Genomic DNA, 17,212 nt, shown 5'->3' with positions numbered 1-17,212 from the left:
CCCTCCTTGCTCAGGAGCAGGTCCCCAACAATGCCGTGTTGTCTCCGTCACTATCAGCTGACCGCCCCGGGAACCCCACCGCCTGCCCGACTCCAGCCTTATCTCCAAACAGGACACCCTCCTCTGCACATCACTGAGCGGCTGGCGACGCCAGCTCCGGGCCTCAATCGCGCTCTGTTCACCGGTGACCCCGAGGCGGGAGCAGAGGAGGGCCGGGCGGGCCGCCCCCTTTCCACCTGAGTGAGTGCGATAGGAGGCCCCGCCGTGGAGCGCCCAACCGCCCCAGCCTCGCTCGCTGGGCGCCCTGGGAACCCGCACCCCTGCATGAAAGGCCCTTCTTGTTCTTCGGACTGCAGCCAGCTGGGAGCAAGCCTTGGAGGGGCTTTTCATGTGGCCGCATCCAGGCGCTCGCAGCGCTGGGGCTGCATCTAAACAGCCAAGTGGAAGGTAACCTGATAGGCAGGTATGTCCGAAGCCTGGGATAGGGCCTATAGTCACTCACCCCTGCTTTTTAAAGTTGAAATGCAAATAGCTATCAAGGCTCACTTCCCCCGGCTTTCTTAAACATCTCCGTGTGTCATTTAGCAAGCAGCCACATGTATTTCATAGTTAGCAGGACGCCAAAGTTCCGAAAACGTAATTGGCTTCTGCCATATTTTTCCACATTCAGCTCATCGCGGCCGTGTAGGGCCGTACTGTTCGTTGGTGTCATCAGCCACGGGGCGTGCTCTCACTGCGCAGTTTCTGCCCCTGCGGGGCCCTCGTGGCTCCCCCAGAGCAGCCAGCAGCCGGGAGCAGGTGAGGGCTCAGTGAAGAGTGAACTGCTCCCTTAAGGAGACCGAAGGGTGTTGCAGGCTCTTTTGAACTTTTATTTTACTCTGGATGTTGGTATTGCTGGTGGGAAATGGCTATCACAGGAAACCCTGGCTGGGTGTCATTGACCTTGGCAGAGCCACCCTCCTCTCTGAGATTGGATCCTCTCATCTGCCGCGGGAAGGGTCTCTTCCCACTAGGACTACTGTAGGGCAGGTTTTGGAAGAAGCCACGCACCGTCTGAGGTTCAGGTTGGTCCCCAGGTGACCAATCCTGCAGGTCCTCCCTGGACTTAGAAATGTCCTGTGATGCTCACGCCGGGAAAGACCCCAGTGAACCTGGACAGTTGGTCGCCTCATCACGAACAATTTTATTCCTGCCTTTCTAAATACTTGTATTAGTAAAAACTGCAGGATTTGTGTACCATTTGTATTTTTAGTAGCAGAGACCTCAGCTTTGTCGGAGGTGACACCGTCTTGTTCAGACTGTACGATGTTTCCTGTAGAAGTGGTGGCGGCCGCTGTAATAAGGTGTTGGAACTGTCTTCTCCACCAGGGATGTTTGGTTTTCACAGCGACTAGGAAGTGAGTCAGGCCCCGGGGCCAACTGCCCGGGGCGGGGGGGGGGCGGGGTGCTAAGGCTCCTGTAAAAAGAAGGGTTTCATTCAGAGGGCCTGCGGCAGCCCTGCCGGGGAGCAGTGGGTCTGGCTGGGTTCCTGCCCCCATCCTGCTCCTGCTCCGTGATGGGTTCACGGTCCAGCCCCTTGGCAGAACAGAGCCGTTCCTGGGGGGTGGGGTGGTGGGGGAGCTGCTCTCCAAAGAGAAGCTTTGACACTACTCACTCGTTGATTTGGGGAAGTACTTGTTGAACATGCACTGTGTGCTCTGGGGATGAGGTGGTGAATAAGGAAGACGTGGTTTTGTCCTCACGCTGCTTATATCTGATAAGGAGCAGAGTCCCCAAAGCTGAGGACTGCTGGGAGGAAGGAAATGCAAGAGGATGGGGGGCCCCGGGCGGGGACAGTGAAGGAGGAAATGGGGTCCCTGAGGCCCCTCCCCTGGGGTGGCTGACAGGCATCTCCCTGGGAACAGGTCCCAAATAATAATGAACATAGTGCATTCGACTGCCCCAAACCCTGGTTTCCACACAGTGTCCCGTGCAGAAGAGGACGGCCCGTTTCTCAGGCTAGAATCTTCGCAGCCATCCTTCCTCTCCTACCCCACGCCCAGTCCCTCAGCACATTGGGTTACATGAACCTTCGCAGTAGAATTCAGCCACAGTACCTTAGCTTCCCTGGTACAGCCCAGGCTCAACGTTGCTGGCAGAGGGGCCCTTTGCATGGCCCTTTAATAGTAACAATAACAGGAACGGCCACAAGAATGAGGAACACCTGCAGCACTTAGTCTGTGCCTGCTAGACCTGGAATTGCTTTGTAAATACCGCTTTAAGCCCTGGCTGGTGTGGCTCAGTGGACTGAGCACTGGCCTCCAAACTGAAGGGGCGCCAGTTCAATTCCCAGTCGGGGCACATGCCTGGGGTTGCGGGCCAGGTCCCCAGTCAGGGGCACGTGAGAGGCAACCAACGGATACACCTTCCACACACTGATCTTTCTCTCCCTCTCTTTCTCCCCGCCTTTCCCTCTCTCTAAAAGTAAATAAATAAAATCTTTTTTAAAAATACTACTTTAATGTGACAATCCTACGAGGTGGGCACTGCAGTCAGCTCGGCTATATACACTCCTAAACTCCAGTGCCGCGTGCAAAATTGCAACAAAGAAAAGGAACGGCAGGGCTGGAGGAAATGCAGGCAGGAGCACAACACTGAAAAACCTCACTGGTGTGACATTTTAAAACACTTTTTAAAAAATGTTTATTGATTCAGAGAGAAATCGGTTAGTTGCCTCTCATATGCACCCCACCTGGGGACTGAACCCACAGCCTAGGTATGTGCCCTGACTGGGAATCGAACCCCCAACCTGTTGGTGTACAAGACAATGCTCCAACCACCCGAGCCCTACCAGCTAGGGCCAGTGAGAGAGTTTTAAAGAAATACAGGAACCTAATAAAAATGGTAGCACAGTTCTGCACATGTTAAATGATTCAGCAATACATAAATCCCACACCTGCTAAGGTACTTTCCCTTGAAAAAAATGAAGTTTGCTTGTAGAAGTGGGTGTTGGAAAAATTCAACAGGGTCATTTGGTGAGTTACTGTGACACGGTGGAAGGGGGGTGACTGAAATGGACAAGCGAACACCACTCGGGGAGGGGGTGGCCCCTGGCACGGTGGCGAACTAGGTATGAATGGGCGTCTGTGTTTCCCCGAGGGACTCCACTGAACAGGGTAGTGTGTGGTTCGGTGTTCATGCTGCGTGTTCTGCGGTTAAAGTTACATGTAGCCAAACACAGACCCGCTGGAATCTGCTCAACTTGTCCGCTAGCATATCAGAACTCCCATTAGAACAAATCTGTGTTTTCAAAACAAGCGTTACAGGATAACGGACCTTATTGCCAGCCCCATTGAACAGATTAGGAAACTGAGGCACAGAGGCGTAAAATACCCAAGGTGGAGTAGCTGATAAGTGGTGGAAGTGGTTTTTGAACTTGAGCTGGATTTCAGAATCTTTGTGCTCGGTCTTTGGAGTCCTGTTCTGTAGGCTGGGGCCGGAAAGCACAGCAAGATTCAGCCTTGGGATCAGGGTCTTTAGTGACCTTGACTCTGACTAGCCGGACTTGCCCTTGACTTCCTTATGGAATGATCTTGCAGAGCTGGCCCCAAGTGGGAAAATGTCGCTTGTATTGATGGGCATGCACGTGCGGTGGGTGTGTGGTATTATTCATCGTGGACCGGACACTGGGGTTGTCTTTCAGTTCCTAAAGAATGAAAATAGCAGAGGTGGGTCCTTCAATTCTCGCCACTCAAAGAGGAGAAGGAAGCACAGGGCAGTTAACTAACTTGTCCGAGATCACACAGCAGAGCCAGGATATGAATCTGGATGATATAATGGCTAAGGCCACACACTCCCTGAACTGTCACACTGCTCAGAATGGCCTCCTTTGCAACACAGGGAACATAATTTTAGAGCGCGGGGACTTCAGAATCCTGTGATAGAACGATACAGATCATTGTGTCGTTGAAGAGAGGGACAGTGGCTGGCTGAAGCCCACCTGGCTGACAGAGGGGTGTCCCCGCGTCCCAGCCCAGCCCCCGGAGCCTCCCCGCTGCACCTGGACCCTGTGGTGCTGGGTGTCCTTTAAACGGACACCCATCTAAGGTGCGCTGAGATGAGCCTTTCATCTTCAAAGACTTTGAAATCTGGGGCAGTTTTCCAGCAAGGAAAATGCTTCTTAACACCCACGCCATGTGGTAGCAATAACCGCGGCGTTCTGAACACGTTTGAAATTTGACAGATCTCTGGGTAATTACCACATCATTTGGTAAACGAGCATTACCGACAAGTCTCTGGGGAGAGACTCCTTGCCGATGCCTTGGCATCACCCCGAGGCCGTCCCCAGCCACGCCAGGGGATCCATCTCTCGGCCCCCCACCCCCACCCCAGCTCCTGCGGGCATCGAGCCTCGTATGCAGGAGCCAGAGCAGGGAGCGCACTGTTTAGGGGGGAGAGGGACTGACTGCGCACATCACTGCCCTGAAGGATGTCACTCCGCGGATACTCCGTCCCTCCTTGGAGAAGGAGAGCGCCCCCTCCCGGCTGCATCCAGCCCATCCCCCCACCTCGGTGGACGTGCAGGACGCAGTGCTGGGAGCATGCGCTGGGCTTCTGGACCCAGCCGAGCGTGGCTGGGAGGGGCAGGTGTTGGAGTCAAACGCAGTCTAGCCACCAAGGAAAGACTTGACCCATATCCTTGAACTTCTTCGAGTTCTGGTCGTTTTATCTGGAAGCAGGAAACAATTCAAACCTCCCTCGCAGGTGATTGCGAGGAGTCATGGAGGTAACGAAAGGCCGAAAGGCCCGAAGAGCCAGTTTATTTAGACGGCGCCACCTGGGGACTGCAGGGCCGGCTCTGTTACTGGGGTCCCACGCAGCCGCACACAGCAGGCAGGCAGGCAGCTGGGCTTGGCGGAGTTCCAGCGAAGCTCCACTCACACAAACAGGGGGCGGGCAGGGTTTGGTCCGTGAGCCGCACCTCCGATACAGAGCCTCTAGGTCAAAGTCAGGCACGTGGTCGGCGCTAAGTAGAAGCTGTTATTATTATTATTATATTTTAATTGCTGTTACTACTACTACTCTGCTTATTCCATCACTACGGCTGGATGACCATGGGCAACCACGATGCGCTGGTGGTGTGAAAATAAGGCGAGATCCCTACATAATGACAACAAAAATAATAAAGAAATAATACAGGAAGGCACCATGCTCCCGACAGTCTTCTAAGAATTTCATATGTATTCACTCATTTCAGCCTCAGGTGGATTTAATTCTCCCCATTTTGCAGGTAAGAAAAATGAGACAAAGAGATCTTAGTACCTTGCCCACAGCTGATAGCTAGGATTCAAACCGCCGTGATACGGCTCCCGAGCAGGTTCACTGCCATCATTACCATATTTTTCGGACTATAAGACACACTCTCGGCCCTGGCTGGTGTAGCTCAGTGGATTGAGTGCAGGCTTCGAACCAAAGTGTTGCAGGTTCGATTCCCAGTCAGGACACATGCCTGGGTTGCAGGCCATGACCCCCAGCAACTGCACATTAATGTTTCTCTCTCTCTTTCTCCCTCCCTTCCCTCTCTAAAAAATAAATAAATAAAATCTTAAAAAAAAAGACACACTCTCCCCCCCAATTTGGGAGGAATAATGATTGTTAATGCTGCTGTTGAGTTCTGTTTGCGTTTACACTGGTGAAATAGTATGTTATTTATGTTATTAAATATTTTACCATATTTTTTGCTTCAACATTTTTTTTCCTGTTTTCCTCCTCTAAAGCCTAGGTGCAGCTTAGGGTCCGAAAAATACGGTACTTGGAAAGCACTTTGTCATGGTCATCTGCTACGGGATTCTGTCAGGCCGTTCTCTGCCTCTCCTTCGAACGCCACGCCCTCCTGAGGGTCTGGGGGGTGCCGGTGTTTGTGGCGTGGCCTGTTGAAGAGCTGGACCTCTGGCCCCGTCCTGTCCTCGCCTGGGGCGCTTAGCTCCCCATCATCAGCTGAAACTGCTGCCCGTGTGGCAGATGTGCGGGGCCCAGCAAGTTGTGCCCGAGCACCCGGGCTGCTCTCGCTCCCGGGTGCTGGCTGAAGGACTTCGGTGCCAGGGCGCCCGTGACCTACTTGATTACTTTCCCTCCGCCCATTAACAGTGACATTATTAGAGCCTGGCAAAGGTCTGCTGGGAGAGGAATAGCTCTTATTTGGGTGGGACGATTATTTCATTTCTACCACATATTACGTCCTTTAAAACAAACAACGTGTAGACATCATTTCATTTTGGAAACATCGTTACCAAGCCCCAGATCCAAAACGTGGCAGATGTGCATGGTGGTAAAATTTCCACTTCAAGTGAAATGTTAATTTCTCAGGGATTTATGGCCACCTTTCCACTGCGGGGTGTATTGCCCTCTGGCTTTAGAGCCCTCGGTCCCCTTTGAACTTGTCACCTGCGCCCAGAACCTGTGTGTGGGCCCGAGAGGGCAGGGCTGGGGCTTTGCCCCCTCCTCGGGGGCCTCACGATGGCAGATCCAATCAGAACAGCGAAACAACCCGTGTGTTGCTGGAGACACGTAACATCAGCCAGAGAAGGGGGGAGACACCGTGCCTTCTCGTGGGGCAGCCGGCTGAACAGGATGACTTAGTGACGTGTGATTCATACACATACACGGGCGTGGGTCTCGGGGGAGCCGGGCGGGGGGCTGACCGGAGAGAACACACCCTCCTTCCCTGTTTCCACGTCTTTCCCAGCCTCACAGAACCCACCCCGGGCTTCTACACAGGCTCTGGGTGAGCTCGTAGGGAGAGACGGTTTTTCCGTGCGTGGTGGGTATTCCGTTTGAGGCCACACAGTCTGCTGTTTCAGAGAACCACCGCTGGGCAATGTTCCTCCACCGGGTTTATTTGGAAATGTCAGCATCTTCAGTGGCACTCACCCATTAAAGGTGGAGAAAGCAGCTAGCCAAAGCCAGATGGCATGTGTGCGTGCGCGCGCTCCCCCATGCCGGCAGGCGGGGTGCGGGAAGGTGGAGGAGGCGAGCTTCAAGGGAGCGGATCACTCGGGGGCGGGGGGGGGGGCAGCGGGGGGAGAAGGAGCGCTCTGAATAAAAATAGCATGCGCATGCACGCCTGCCGTGCACCCCCCCTCCCCCTCCCCCCCTTAATGATTTCTCCTCTGACTCGTGTTTGGCGCTCGGAGAAACACAGCGGGCGGGCGCGAGCACGGTCACTCCGCGGGAGGGAGTGGAGGGAGCCCGCCTGCCAGGTGGGGTTTCCAAGCCTGCGCAGCTCTAAACTTCTCCACATGTGAACAAGTGTTTACAGTTTTAAAGATGTGTTGAGTAATTGCACATGCGAGGTATCTCCCCTCTAACGCGCCCAGCATGTTCCCGGGCCTTTGCAGAGAACACCCTGGTTGACAATGAAATTGTTTGCCTTCTCCGCGCCGAGGCTTAAGGAGGCACTGGTTTGTGTTGAGATGTAATTGGTAGCAGCACTTGTGCCTTTGTAGGTCTCTTTCAGCTACTGAAAATTACTGCCTTAATCCACTCGGTGCTTACCCGGATTACGGGGGAGGAGCCCCATGGAGTGGCCGTGCTTCCAGCTGATTTGGAGGCTCCCCCAACATTTCGAAACGCGGGTAGAAAAACAAAAACAACGGCCTCCATTCTCTTTCGGATTCTCTCAATTTTCAAGAATTTTGCATCCCCCCGGAGAATAATCGAAGAATTGTTCTTTTTCAACGGGAACATCCTTGAAAAGCCTCCTGTTTGTACAGATGGGCTTGCTCTGCCCCCCCCCCCCCACTGCATGGGAAGAGAGCGGGTGGCACCTCAGGGAGACAGGCAGGGCGCTCTGCGCTGCTTGTTATTTTTTACAGCGTTCTTTGTCTTCTCTCTGGCTTCCAGCAAAACACAGCCAGAATGGTTTGGCAGGTCACTCCGCACTAGTAAAACCCTGTCAGCCACAGCCGAGGCCCAGCGTGAGGCTGGCCAATCGGAGGGGCATACCCAACCCCATGCACCCACCTTCCCGTCGGCCCTCCGGTGGGCTCCCACAGGGGAGTGAGACCAGGGCGATGGCCTCACCCTTCAGCCCTGTCACCCGCCTGTGGTCCCCCAGCTGTCCCAGGGTGTCCCCACCTCAGCTGCCGGACGAGGGAAACGCATGAGCTGGCTGGCACCCCTCAGTTCACTTCAGGGCGGCATTTTCCGACTTGAGATCGTTCCCACTACTGTTTTGTAATTTTCCCAACTGAGCGCTGCGGCATCAGAGGAAGAATCTCTGAGAGGCAGGGCCCGGGGACTGCACCCTCCCATCCAGCTCTGTCCCTGCCCCGGATACCCTGCTCACGGTGGCCTCCAGGCCTCCCCCGCCAGGCAAAGCCTCGCCTGAGAGCTGAGCGTGTGTTTGGACGGCAGGCCTTCCAAATTCTGAAGTCTTATCGGTGTCTGAGCCTGAGCGTCGCCTTGCTGGAATTAGACATTAATTACATTTAAACGAGAAGCGAAATCTTGTTCATTCTCTTTGCTTCCACCCCAAACCTTTTCTGTGGGATCTCGCTGCCTCCCCTCCTCCTGAGCCAGGCGGGGTGGCCATTGATGAGTTCTGTGCTTAGTAGGTGGTCTGGTGCAGAGACAGTTGGATACCCCTGCTCTTTCTTCCCCCTGTACCCCCCTAGCTGTGGCGGCAGAATTGGGGCATTTATTATTCTAGGGCAGTTGTTCGCTTCTTTGCTGTTTTGTGAGATTCTCAAGGGTAGTTTCTGTGGTTGCTGGTTTTTGATGAGCAATTCTCAACGGAAGACCCGACAGATCAGGTGCTCAGTAACTACTGTCTGAATGACTCCTGCAGTCTCCCTGGACCTGCGTGTGTTTCTGAGATCAGTGTCAGTCCCAGACTGGTGCTGAAGGTAGAATTCCTGCAGCGTGGACCAGAGGCAAGGGGACTGGGTCGGAAGTGGGACTATGAGGTCCAGACAGTGTTCCACTGGGGACAGTCCGCAGAGCAGTGGGCCCCGGGCAGCTCCGTCGTGGAGGAGGCAGGGGCCCACGGAAGCCCAGGGAGACCGGACAGGAGAGAAGTGTGCGGGCACCCGGTCCTTCCCCCACAGACGCTGAGTGTCTGAAGAAGGGGGCCGGGCACTAGATGGGGTCCTGCGGGCCCAACAGGAACCGAAGAGAAGCCAACACCCTCTCCCCGGGACATAACTGAGGGAGATGGAGAGTATGTAGAATTAATGACTCTGAAACACGCCAGGAAGGAAATACATGCCTCCCAGCAAGGGGCAAGAATAGGCCTGAATCCAGGGGCCATGTGACCAAGAGCAGACAGGGCAGGTGATGCAGGCAGGGGCCTGGGCTCAGAGAATCAGAGAGGGCACCTGGGGTCACAACAGGGTACAAGGCAAGGTTGGAGTCACAGTGAGGGGGGGGGGTCGTGAATCCAGAAATCTGTCTGGCCTTGAGTCAGGAAGGAGGAGACAGGGTGAGCTTCCGGTTCAGGGCCAATTTCTTGCTTTCTTTCTCTCTTTTTTTTCCCTTAGTTTTTCTTTTGTTTTGTTTTCTTTTCTCTTTTCTTTTCTTTTCCTTTCCTTTTCTTTTTCCTTCATCTCTCCTCCCTTCCTTCCTCCCTTCCTTCCTCCCTTCCTTCCTTCCTTCCTTCCTCCCTCCCTCCCTTCCTTCCTTCCTTCCTTCCTTCCTTCCTTCCTTCCTTCCTTCCTTCCTTCCTATATTCACAGAGCATCCACCACCTGACTGTTACAAGCACACAACAAAATCAATACAATTCCCGCTCTCACAGAGCTTGCAAGCTAATGAAGAAAACAATCAACTGGCAATTAGACAAGTTTATCTAATTATACCCATTGGGAAGTGCTACGGGGAAAGAAGCAGGGGCCACGCTAGAGTAACCAGAGACTCCAACTGAAAGTGGGGGTGTCGGGGAGCCTCTTCGAGGACGAGACAGGTGGCCTGAGGGAGTCGGCCTGGTGCACGGTGGGGGAGAGGACGGCCTGGGCAAAGCAAACCACCCACGTGGCAGGTCTTCAGAACAGCGCCCCCCATAGAGACCGACACCCCGATTCCCAGAACCTGTGCCTGTCTAACCTGACACGACGACAGGGTCTTGCAGGTTCTGGGCAGTGCTGTGACAGGGGAAGAGCGCCTGGATGACCCAGGTGGGCCCGGTCTCGTCCTGTGAGCCCTTGAAGGCCTCGAGCCCCTCCCAGCTGCCGTCAGAGGAGGACATGGCCCCCTGAGAGCAGCCAGAGAGACGCACTAGCTGGAGCTGGAGGAAGGGGCCACCGGCCTCTGCAGCCTGAGAGGCAAGAAAACAGAGTCGCCTCCAGGAAGGGACCTGTCCTGTCAACACTCGGACTTTGGCCCAATGACACTGTAGGGCTGCTGACCTCCAGAATGATAGCGAGAATAAATTTGCATTATCTGCCCTGGCTGGCGTAGCTCAGTGGATTGAACGTGGGCTGTGAACCAAAGCATCGCAGGTTCGATTCCCAGTCAGGGCACATGCCTGGGTTGCAGGCCACGGCCCCCAGCAACCGCACATTGATGTTTCTCTCTCTCTCTCTTTCTCCCTCCCTTCCCTCTCTAAAAAATACATAAATAAAATCTTTTAAAAAATAAATAAATTTGCATTGTCTGAAGCTACGAGGTGTGTGGTCATTTGTTACAGCAGCGACAGGAAACTCACACAGGCCAGAGACAGAAAAGAGCTGGGCACATCCCAGAGACCAGCAGGGGGCCGGTGTGACCAGAACAGCGGGGGCAACACCCCCAGACCCCGAAGTGACTTTGGCAAGGGAGGAACGGACGTGTGACGTGATGTACGTGTGTGCGATGCCCTTGGATGTTGGGTGGAGGCAGGGTTGGAAGGGCGGGTGCAGAGGGGAGACCAGCGATGGACTGTGTTAGGAGCCCTCTCCGAAAAGGACGTCAGGGGCTCAGATGAGGGTGGAGTCAGAGGAGACAGAAAGTAGTGGGCGGAGTTCAGGGCCGTCTGGAGGTGGAACCAGTCGGACGTGATGACTGATTGGGTTCGGGGAGTGAGAGGCAAGGGGGCTCAGGGACGGCCCCCAGGCTTCTGGCTGGAGTGGAGGCTGAGAGCAAAGGTCAAGGGAAGCGGGAAGGAGGCGGGCGGGCCCCACCAAGCCCCACCCCCTGCACAGATGGTCCCTCCTACCTCCAGCAACGCTGATCCTGGGGCAGCATCTGTCATCTCGGAAGGTGGAGGAAAATCCTCTGAAAAGCAAAGAAAAATGTCTGTTAAAAGCTTATTGGTTAGGACTCTTTTTGAACAGGTAAGAGTTAGAAAAACCATTCCCAAGGGTCTTAAGCTAAAAAGTCCAGGGGGTACATCTGGCTAAATCAGGGCCTGATTCTGGCCTCGGGCTCCAGGCCTCACTGCCTCCGAGAGGCTCCGTTCTCCACCCCTGCGCACCCGCGGCGGGTACGTGCGCAGGATGAGTCCGGTTAGACCAGCCTAGATCAACGCCCGCCCCTCCTCTCCCCGCGCCACCACCAGCACCGAGGGAGCCGCGGGACAGGGAAGGACAGGCGCCGAGTGACTGTGCTTGGGTCATGGTTTCCCTCCTTCGGCCATGGTGCCCCGGAGGGAGGGCGGGAGGGAGGAGTGGGGGTCTGAACAGCAGCCGGGGGTGCTCCCGGAGACCAGGCAGCTCACGCCTGACCCGCCACCCAGATGTCCACGGTCCCCGCACGTGATTCCTAGCACAGGGTGCACAGCCCCCACGCGTACTGCTCAACAACTGAGGACTGTGTGTAAATGTGTAAAACAGACAGGAATGAGTCGTTGGGATCATCTCCTTCACGGGCAGTTGTGCGGAGTCACAGCGGGCTGCAGAATGGACATGTGGGGTTGGAGGAGCTAGGAAAATCAGGGGTCAGAGTGGCCAGTGACAGCGGGGGGACACTGAATACGATGTAGGGCCAGCAGAGCACGGCGTGGGCATCACTGGCCTGTCCGTCCTGACAGCTGGCCCATCTCTGAGGGGTGGCCCTGGCCCTGTGGCTCCTCTCTTGCTGCTAAAGAGCAGTGGCCAGTGGCAGAGGGTCCCCCCTCCCCCGGGGAACTTGTCCCTTGACCTTAAGCGCCACACCATTTCCAAACCCCCTTTCCGGGAGGGCCTGGAGCTCTTCAGTCAGCCTCAGAGGGCACGTGGTCTAAGCAGACATCGTTTGAGGGGCCAGGCGAGGGGCTCAGACCACGGGGTCTCCCTCTGGGTGGGGGCAGTGTGTGAGCAGGCTGAGAACGGCACCCCTTAGGTACTAAGGGTCCTCCGTAGGGCAGCAAAGTGGGTGTCACATCTCAGTAAAGATTCCAGCAAACATCATTCATAGTGTTAAAACCCTGGAGCATGGGCAGGGGACTTTGTACTCACGCAGCTCCTGGCTAGTTCAGTCCCACAGCAGACGCTGTGAGGGCCTTGGCCAGGGGCCCTCAGAGGCTAACAGTTTGCTCGGCTCAAGTGGCCGAGGCTCCCGGCCCGGGAGTGTTTGTTCTGCAGCGGGGACCGTGCCCGGCCCGTTCTAGGACAGGCTGGAAGGCCGGGCAGGCCACCCTCTCGGGGCAGCTCTCACCCAGCGCCTGGTGGGCGGTGGTGAGTGTGGGGAGCTGCAGCCATGCCCTCTGCTTTCCGGACAGCATCTCCCAGAGGCCCCAGCGGGCAGTGGGCCCCAGCAGCCAGCGGAGTGTTGGGGAACAGGCTCTGCTGGGGAGAGGGGACAGAGAGAACACCCCAGCTATTCAACTGACCCCCCACTGCTGGTTAGGAGAGGCATTGCTCCCCGTGTGTCCCTCTCTGAGCATACAGGTCCCTTTGGCCTTCTTTACAGGGGCCTCATTTGGAGCTATTGGGGTCCTGGGAACCAGCAGCTCTGCGGATCCTGACTCCTGGAGACTCTACCCTCTCCCCTCAACCCCAAGAAGAGGTTACAGCTGGAGCTGTGCCCCCCACTTCCCCTGGCTGGTTCCTCTCCCAGGTCAGCCACTGCAGCAGCCCGGCTCAGGTACGCCCTTTCCAATTCGGCCTCAGAGCTGGGAGTCACGTGCCAAGACCCTCGGGCGAGGGGCTGGATGGATGGAGCAGATAACCCCAAGCTCCCCCCCACAGCGGCACCTTCCACACGCCTCTCACTTTTGAGCTGCCTTTATTTTCACACCGGAAGAGCACTGTCTAGGGTTTACTGTCAGGAGGATTCTTAAAAATAGCGTTTCTATGGTGAAACAATGCCCCTTGTTTGGAAATACACGGAGCTTATAAAATGTGTTCCTGTGTTTTCCTGGATCCGGGCGTGTTGTGGAGTCTAGGGATTTATTTACAATGAAGAAAGTGTTTTTGCGAATTGTGGTTAAACAAAGGGATTGTTTTTGGAGTGCCGAGTAAAGGAGACATTGTTTATTATGTTCGTGATTTGGGACCCAAGCTGGAAAGAGACGAATTTACAGGGAAGGAGGGGGCGGTGGCGGTCATGGAAGGTAACCGTCCATTTCTTTGGGCCGGGCAAGCTGGAAGAAAACATTGTGGTCTCTGCCATCCATCCCTTCTTTCGCAACCTTGTGTCACCTTCCCTGCTCCAGCCCCTGCACTGGGACTTGTTTCAGCGCTTGCCTGTCCTCACCCCCTTCCCCACGGCTGTGTCCCACCGGCCTCTGCGAGGCCGGGGAACAGATTTGCTCCGCGACCTTTCTTATCTTGCCATGGGCTCCGCTTCCAAGGAGCTCTCAGCAGTCGGGAGACGAAATGTCTCCTTCTCCTGCCCCAAGTCCCCAGGCAGCGGGGGCGCGGAGTTTGTCAAAGTTCACAGGATGAAAATAACAGCCGAATCCAAAATCTTTCCACTGTCACGGCCGTATCTTATGAGCTTCCCCATGTGGCAAAACTGGGGCACAGAGGGGACGAGCCTGTAACGAGACCCCGTCCTCCGGAGGATGCGGGTGGCGGCGTTTCTGCGGTTGGGAAGATCTGTCTTGACTGATTGAGGTTGTCAGCCATCAGGTTATGAGCTTCCCGGGCGTCAAATGATGCTTTTGGGGAGAGCACTAACTTCCGTTTCTGGGCATGTGTGTGGGGGTGCAGAAAGGGGCTGGTTGACCTAAACTATCTAGTCCTTAAATGCCAATTTAACACCTTCCAAGATCTTGAAGACTTTTTCTGTCTCCCCAGAGCCCTCGCATGGTGCAAACACCCTTTGCAAACACAAGTCCCTGCGTGAACAAGGCTTTGTCAGTCTGCTAACTCTGCAGGAATTGCTCGTCTGCCTTCAGGAGGAGGATGACGGATGTGTACGCGGGGGGAGGCGAGGGAACTAGCTGATGGGGATGGTTGGTGTGCGGGTTCCACTCACTCACTCAGCAGTGCATTCCCCCCACCCCCCTGCCCCCAGGGAAAGGGGAATTTCATTCATGACGGTCCATGGAAGGTCCAACCCGTAGCAGATGCTCTCAAGGCCTGCCCCCGGCCCCTCAGGTGTCCCCACCCTCTTCATGTTCATTGTTTCCCCCGCAAGCAGCCGAGGCTCCCTGCCCGCTGTAGACTGAATGGATGCTGGCGTCTCCCCAGACAGAATTCACGTGTTGGAACGCTACCCCGCAATGTGACGGTATTTGCAGGAGGGGCCTTGGGGAGGTGCCTAGTGCAAGAGGGTGGAGCCCTCACGAATGGGATTAGTGTCTTGATAAAAGAGACCCCAGAAAGATCCCTGGCCCCTTCTGCCTTGGGAGGACACAAGGCGAAGGTGGTCATTTTTGAGCCGGGAAGTGGGCCCACATCTGCAGGTGACTTTACCGTAGGCCGTGGGCCTCCGTAACTGGAAGAATCAAGGCACGGGCTATAGTGCTTGCATTACAGCGGCCCAAATGAGTGCACGGAGACACCAGCTGCGGGTATTTTTCGGCTGCCAGTGCCCTTGTCCCAGCCCAGGGCAGGCTGGAAGGCTGGGCAGGTGACCCTCCAGGGGCGGCTCAGCCAACCACAGGCTCTCTGGGTGGGGGGATGGGTGCAGGTAAAGCACTGACCCATTCCCATGGTGTAAATACTCCCATTGTGACGGAACTCAGGTTGCAGCAGGGTAATGAACTTGGAGTTGGGGAGAGAAGCACACAGTCGGCTCCTGTGTGTCAGTCCAAGCTGCCCCAGGAGGCCCCTGCCGGCGGTGCCGAGCCCCAGCTGCCCCCGTGGTAACCCACTCGTGAACATGCCTGGCACTGGCACCCCTCCCTTCCCGTCTCCGTCGCCCACGGCCTCCCCAACACTCCCCTGGGTCACCTCCCAAGCAAACACGTGCGCCCAAGTCCTTGTTCAGGATCTGCTGCTGCTGGGCCCCAAGCTAGAACTGGAGCTGCTACTCACGGTTTGCTGCTGTTTGAGCAGAGCAGGCCGGACTCCACACTGCGTGCAGAGAGGCGTGTGCTCGTGGTCTGGTCCCAGCCGAGCTCCGGGCCTCCCGCCGCCCCCAGAACCAACACGCTTCTCTGACTTCCTCTCCACCCACCACCCCCGTAGGTTGGCTCCCGAGCCTTCTTCACCGGGCATCCCCTCCGCCGGTGCCTCTCGGTCCTCCATCGCCGCCTCTGGCCCGGGTTCTCCGGCCCCCTCCCCAAGGCGGTCCCTGGCCCCTCCGGGCACAACGAACCCCTTCCTCCCCATGTCATTGAGTTGTTTGGACCTTGATTACAACATTTATCAAGACTTGACTTGCGTTAGCTTTCCGTGGGCTTGGGACGCCCCCTCACCGTGCTGGGAGCCTGGGGGGCCAGGACCACGATCCGAACACTTTCCAGCCCCGGCGCTGCTGAGTTGTCACCGACAAGTGTTTGCCGCAAGGAGCTGCCCCAGCCCTGGCGGGAGTCGTGGGGCCTCCGGCTTCTGCTTTGACTCTGCCCAAGTCACACTGGGGAGAGTCTTCCTTGTCCAGGAGCAGCTGGGCAGGTGGGCACAGATGTGGGCATGAGCCCAGGGAAGGCAGGTGTTTTAGGGACTGGGGGGCATTCCTTCCTAAAGAGGAAGTTACTGAGGCAAGGGGAGCTTTTCCCGTTACCCACAGGGTGTTCAGCATAGCAGGGAGAGGCGAGATAGAATCTCAGTCCCCTCACTTGCCCTCTGATTAGAGAGCAGGGTCACCTGGCAGTCACCACGGCCCAGCAAACATTCTCCGAGTGCCAAGGTCACCGCGGGCACGTACATCAAGTGTCACCTGCCTGGTAGCATTCAGGGATTAAGAGACTTTGTTTGAATATCCCGGGCCCTGAACTTGACTCTGTCTCTGTCACAGGCTAGCAGACTCTGAACAAGTCATCTATCCCTGAAACCTCCATCACCACTTCTGTGAAATGGGGACAACCTTGTACCTCTTTGTGTTTGGGGGGCATTTGAATAAGGTGAAAGATGTGAAATGTTTAGTGTTTAGTACCTGGCTCAGGTAGGCATCCCAAATATATCAGCTGTTGTTAACATAAAACTGCGGGCCCAGCTGTGTGCTGAGCCCGAGGAGGGGTCCTTTGACTAAGATGCAGGCCCTGTCCCCAGGAAGGTCGCCGTCTCGGGGGGGGGGGAGACGGACAGCAGACCGGTGGCTCCGGCGAGAGCCAGGGTTGCAGGAGGCTCGGGGAGCCCCCGGGGAGGAGACACACAGCAGCGGCCCCCCCGGCCAGGGGCTGTCCTTGAATTCCTCTCACTTCTGATAAAGATGTTTAGCTTGGCGAGAGCGCTCTCCTTGCTGCTGTTCCTAGGCTGACACCATGGGGGAGGCTGGCTGGGGCCGAGCACAGAATGACAGAGCAGGCGAGACAGCGGGGAGATGCCGGGGCGCTCCTGCGCTCTCCCCACTCCCACCCCGCACGGGCCGGGAAGGTGCCTCGGAGGGGTCGCAGAGTCCGTGTCCGCTGTGCACTGACTCGTCAGCCTCCAGGAATGATGGGCTGGCTCCCCCTGCCCGCCCCCCCGCCCCCGCCCCGAGAGCACGTCTTGTTCCGATGGCCTCCCGGACTTCCTGCCAACGACTGAACTCCCTTGGACACACATTGCAAAGGGGAACTTTCTTACTCAACTTCCAGGATCTCCTCGCTCCACAAACAGCTAGAAACGGTGTTCTGTGTGGCCCTTTTAGGTCTAAGAAGACCCTGCTTTTCAGTTAGTGGCGATTTTGCACGCCAGGGGACACTCAGCGGTGTCAGAGACAGTTTTGGTTGTCACACTGGGTCGGG

This window comes from Phyllostomus hastatus, unplaced genomic scaffold (genome assembly GCF_019186645.2).
Source record: "Phyllostomus hastatus isolate PE091 unplaced genomic scaffold, TTU_PhHast_1.1 phas_scaffold_1066, whole genome shotgun sequence".
Classification (NCBI taxonomy): domain Eukaryota; kingdom Metazoa; phylum Chordata; class Mammalia; order Chiroptera; family Phyllostomidae; genus Phyllostomus; species Phyllostomus hastatus.
The sequence above is the reverse complement of the archived record's forward strand: the minus strand, read 5'-3'. Positions refer to the sequence as shown.